The following is a 5,432-nucleotide window of genomic DNA, read 5'->3' as shown; positions in this document are numbered from 1 at the left end:
TTATTACAAACGATATAAACGACTTTATTTTAAACGATATAAACGACTTTATTACAAACGATATAAACGACTTTATTACAAACGATATAAACGACTTTATTACAAACGATATAAACGACTTTATTACAAACGATATAAACGACTTTATTATAAACTATATAAACGACTTTATTATAAACGATATAAACGACTTTATTACAAACGATATAAACGACTTTATTACAAACGATATAAACGACTTTATTACAAACGATATAAACGACTTTATTACAAACGATATAAACGACTTTATTACAAACGATATAAACGACTTTATTACAAACGATATAAACGACTTTATTACAAACGATATAAACGACTTTATTACAAACGATATAAACGACTTTATTACAAACGATATAAACGACTTTATTACAAACGATATAAACGACTTTATTACAAGCGATATAAACGACTTTATTACAAACGATATAAACGACTTTATTACAAACGATATAAACGACTTTATTATAAACTATATAAACGACTTTATTACAAACGATATAAACGACTTTATTACAAACGATATAAACGACTTTATTACAAACGATATAAACGACTTTATTACAAACGATATAAACGACTTTATTACAAACGATATAAACGACTTTATTACAAACGATATAAACGACTTTATTACAAACGATATAAACGACTTTATTACAAACGATATAAACGACTTTATTACAAACGATATAAACAACTTTATTTTAAACGATATAAACGACATTATAAACGATATAAACGACTTTATTATAAACTATATAAACGACTTTATTGTAAACGATATAAACGACTTTATTACAAACGATATAAACGACTATTTTAAACGATATAAACGACATTATAAACGATATAAACGACTTTATTACAAACGATATAAACGACTTTATTACAAACGATATAAACGACTATTTTAAACGATATAAACGACATTATAAACGATATAAACGACTTTATTATAAACGATATAAACGACTTTATTGTAAACGATTTAGCTTGCCGTAGTTTCAGGATATCAGAGGAGTGATCACAGAGGGACAAACAGCTGATATCAGAGGAGCGATCACAGAGGGACAAACAGCTGATATCAGAGGAGCGATCACAGAGGGACAAACAGCTGATATCAGAGGAGCGATCACAGAGGGACAAACAGCTGATATCAGAGGAGTGATCACAGAGGGACAAACAGCTGATATCAGAGGAGCGATCACAGAGGGACAAACAGCTGATATCAGAGGAGCGATCACAGAGGGACAAACAGCTGATATCAGAGGAGTGATCGCAGAGGGACAAACAGCTGATATCAGAGGAGTGATCGCAGAGAGACAAACAGCTGATATCAGAGGAGTGATCGCAGAGGGACAAACAGCTGATATCAGAGGAGTGATCGCAGAGAGACAAACAGCTGATATCAGAGGAGTGATCACAGAGGGACAAACAGCTGATATCAGGAGTGATCACAGAGGGACAAACAGCTGATATCAGAGGAGTGATCACAGTAACGTGGACGTCCGGCTGCTTTATTGGTGGAACTGACGGCAACTACGTGTTTAAAAAACCTACTTTGAGGAACTTTTCTGCAGGTTTCCTCCAGTCACACCAGGTGTCACAGAGTATCCTGAACATGTCAGATTCAGTAACGAGCTCTAGTGAGGGGGGGGGGGGGGGGGGGGGATTCCGACTGGGTGACCTCTGCTGCGCTCCACCTGCTGCAGCGACACCTCAAACCGGCCCCACCATAAGACCCCAACCCGCCCAGAACCCCCTCCGGTCTGTGGTCCAGCGCAGACAATGACGGTGCATGTTTGGGATGCCAGGTGGAGGAATCCGATCCGCAACGGGGATCACAATGGTGCTCAGCTGATACACAGAGAGAGAGAGATGGTTTCTCATGGCAAACAGATCTGCAGAGACCCATCTGGTACAGGTTCCCCCCCAATCTGATCCCCATCACCGTGTTAGCTTCAGGAACACAGGTAATGGTCAGGAGACGGGGAACCCCGATGATCGGATGTGCATGCAGCTCTTTCTCGTACCTTGACGTTAAAGCCTCTGAATCAGCTTCCTCAGAGATCTTCTGTTCACGACATTATCAGGACATTCAACTACGCTGTCCTCATGGAAACCCTTTTAGAATGACCCCCCCCCCCCCCCCCCCCCTGAGGAACAGAAGCCAAATGAATAACAGGCATAATCAAATGCATAATCAAATGCATTTAATCCACACACACCGGCCGGCAGGCAGCGCGCGACCACCACATCACTGCGTTTCCATTATTCCACATTTTCTTAACATGCGCTGCAGGGCAAACAGACAATATCCTATGATGCAATGCGGCTGTCAAACAAAAAAAATGAGGGGGGGAGCAGCCCAGAGAGAGAGAGAGAGGGAGAGAGGGAGAGAGAGAGACAGAGAGAGAGAGGGAGAGAGAGACAGAGACAGAGAGAGAGAGAGAGAGAGAGAGAGAGAGAGACAGAGAGAGAGAGGGAGAGAGAGACAGAGACAGAGAGGGAGAGAGACAGAGACAGAGAGAGAGAGAGAGAGAGAGAGAGAGACAGAGACAGAGACGGAGAGGGAGAGAGACAGAGACAGAGAGAGAGAGAGAGAGAGAGACAGAGACAGAGACGGAGAGAGAGAGAGAGAGAGAGAGAGACAGAGAGGGAGAGGGAGAGAGAGAGACAGAGAGAGAGAGAGAGAGAGAGAGAGAGAGAGAGAGAGAGAGAGAGAGACAGAGACAGAGACGGAGAGAGAGAGAGAGAGAGAGAGAGAGAGAGGGAGAGGGAGAGAGAGAGAGAGAGACAGAGAGAGAGAGGGAGAGAGAGACAGAGAGAGAGAGAGAGAGACAGAGAGAGACAGAGAGAGAGAGAGAGACAGAGAGAGAGAGAGAGACAGAGAGAGAGAGAGAGAGAGAGAGAGAGAGAGAGAGAATACACGAACTTTTTAAAACGTAATGAACAGCCTGGTGCTCAATAAAAACGGGAAGTTGTGTTTTTTCCCGTATTCTGTTGATTTGTTTGCTTCCTTGTGATCATGAACGCGGTTCCATTGCCTGCGCGCGGACCTTGTAGCTGTCCACCACACTACTGGTGACCAGATATAACACATGAAGATGTAAAGAAATAAAGACTTTGACTTCGGTGCGCTCTCCCCGGCAGACTACAAACAGACCGGAGGAGATTCCCGGGGACGCGGCAGACTCAATAACCGGGTGTTTGGGTAGATTTTACGCACGGTGATGTGTTATTATGAAGCCATGCGATGCCTTTAATCTTACCTGTAATTAGCGGAGAGGAGGACCGGGGCGTTTGGAGCAGCAACACGAAGCAGAAGAAAAAGCTACAGGTGGACCAGGAGGGAGGGTTCAAGCGGCGGAGCAACATCCTCGGGTTCGGAGAAAACGGAGGAATAAATAAAAAAACAATCCAAAGAAAGACAATCCACGGTTCTCCCCCGCAGACCTTTTTCGTCTTTATTCCAGCAAGAAGGAGGAGAAGAAGAAGAAGAAGCACCTCCTCAGTTTGTCTGTTTGAGCTGAAATGCAAAGCAGCAATCAGCCGTGCGCGCGGAGATCACGCAGACATTAAAATGACAAAAGACGCGCCAACGGGCTGGAGACAGCGGGGCTCTGATCACTTCGTGCGCGGAAAATGGGAGTCCGTGGATGAACACATCATGAGTGTTAGAAGCAGTCCCCAAACTCCCGCAGACCTGGAGGGGATCCCGGGAGGCTTGAGGATCGGACTCCGGCAGAAGAGTCCGAACCGAAGTGTCCTGAGGTGGATTTGAGCTCCGATCAACTCGCACAGCTGATTTGCAACAAATGGAGAGTTTCAAACCGGATCCGAGTCCCTCAGTGAAGTCAGTCAGTGAAGTGTCTTAACGTAAAGTAGACTCTGCGCGAATCCAGAAGTCCGTTTGGCGCATGGATGCTCGATGCCGACTGTCCGAAGTGAAGGAGTGGACTGCAGTCTCTCTCTCTCGCTCGCTCTCTCGTGACCGGCCTCTCCTCCTCCTCCTCTGGTATTAAAAGCGGACCTGCGGTGTTCGGAGCGCACCACGGAGCCAGAGAGTCCTGCCTCCTCTGCAACCCGGGACCTCCTCCTGCCTCCAGACCTTTCAGAAAAACCTCCTCCAAGACCGCTCTGGTCCTCTGCTCCCAGGTCTCCTGCAGACTTTCCCAGTCCTCCTCCTCCAGCCCTCCTTTTGTTCTTCTAAGTTTTTAATAATCACAGTGTCTCTGCCTGCTACTGAGCCTCTGGGGGGGGGGGGGGGGGGGGGGCGCTACATGTGCTTCATGTCTCTGTGTTGGAAGTGTTCTAGCAGGAGGGACTGAAGTCAATTACAGAATGTGTTCCCAAAATTTGAACAAATTAGAAATAAATTATTTTCCAAATGTTATTGTCTTTAATAACTCATTTTACTGTCACCGTGGCAACATCAGCAGCAGATTATAGAAAGAAAAGGTTTTCTCCCCACAAGCACAATGTCTCTCTTCTTTCATTTTAAAGACAGAAGTTTCCTTCTGTCCTTTCTTCTGATTCTGAATGTTTCTCACTTTATTTTGAAGCTAGTGCAGCCAAAGGTGCGCATGCACGCACACACACGTGTTTTTTCACCTTTGTTTATGTTTGTTCCGTGAACTGAACGGCCGTGCACTCTCAGTCGTCTCACTATTAACTCCCTCGTGCACTCCGGAGCAGAATGAATCAGTCCTTATGGTCAAAGGGCTCTTGAAAGGGTCAAAGGTTCCCAAACCGGGGTGTTGGGGGGGAACCTCTGGGGACACTGACAGAAACCCAAAGTCAGTCAAGAAAGAGTCAAACTATTCCTCCGTGGGACTTGAAATGCAAATCTAAACTCTAACAAACGATGATTGAACAAATCAAATGAAACATGCAAACGTCTCCCTCTGAACTAGAACAAGCTCCTCCAACATGGAAACTCCTCAACGTTTCAGCGTTATGTTCCCATAAATCTGAAGTCTGGAGTCGACATTAAAGCCTCATGTGACAGGTGAGACGGGTTGCATGACGGTATCTCTGTGTGTGTGTGTGTGTGTGTGTGTGTGTGTGTGTGTGTGTGTGTGTGTGTGTGTGTGTGTCTAGCCTCTTTAAAGTGAAGCTCAGACGGAGAGGAAAAGCGCTTCTTCAAAGAAATAATTAGGACCCACCCGCAGCAGCTTTTAACTGACTGTCAGCCGGCGCTCGACCTGTGTGTCGCTGCATGCTGGAAACACACACCAGCAGGCACGGCCAGGTGTGTGTGTGTGTATGTGTATGTGTGTGTGTGTCGAAGAGAGAAAGTTTGAGTGTGTTCAAAACAAAAAAAAGAGGAAGCAAGTTTGTCAAAAAGAGAAAAGGAGTGTGTGTTTCAAAGAGGAGAGCATGAA

General features: G+C 45.1%; 1 protein-coding gene across 2 annotated transcripts in view; it reads right to left on the bottom strand.

The window, feature by feature from the left end:
• bmper (BMP binding endothelial regulator) overlaps positions 1 to 3,420 on the bottom strand; it is a 29,489-nt gene extending 26,069 nt beyond the window's left edge. For both annotated transcript variants that reach the window (XM_079274590.1, XM_079274591.1), the window contains exon 1: positions 3,318 to 3,420. The gene's annotated coding sequence lies outside the window, so the exon portion shown is untranslated. The remainder of the gene's footprint in view (positions 1 to 3,317) is intronic.
• Between the last annotated feature and the right edge of the window lie 2,012 nt (positions 3,421 to 5,432).

The sequence above is a fragment of the Melanostigma gelatinosum genome, assembly GCF_949748355.1.
Source record: "Melanostigma gelatinosum genome assembly, chromosome: 9".
In the NCBI taxonomy this organism is placed as follows: Eukaryota; Metazoa; Chordata; class Actinopteri; order Perciformes; family Zoarcidae; genus Melanostigma; species Melanostigma gelatinosum.
Note: the sequence above shows the minus strand (reverse complement) of the source record. Positions and strands in the feature narration are given on the sequence as shown.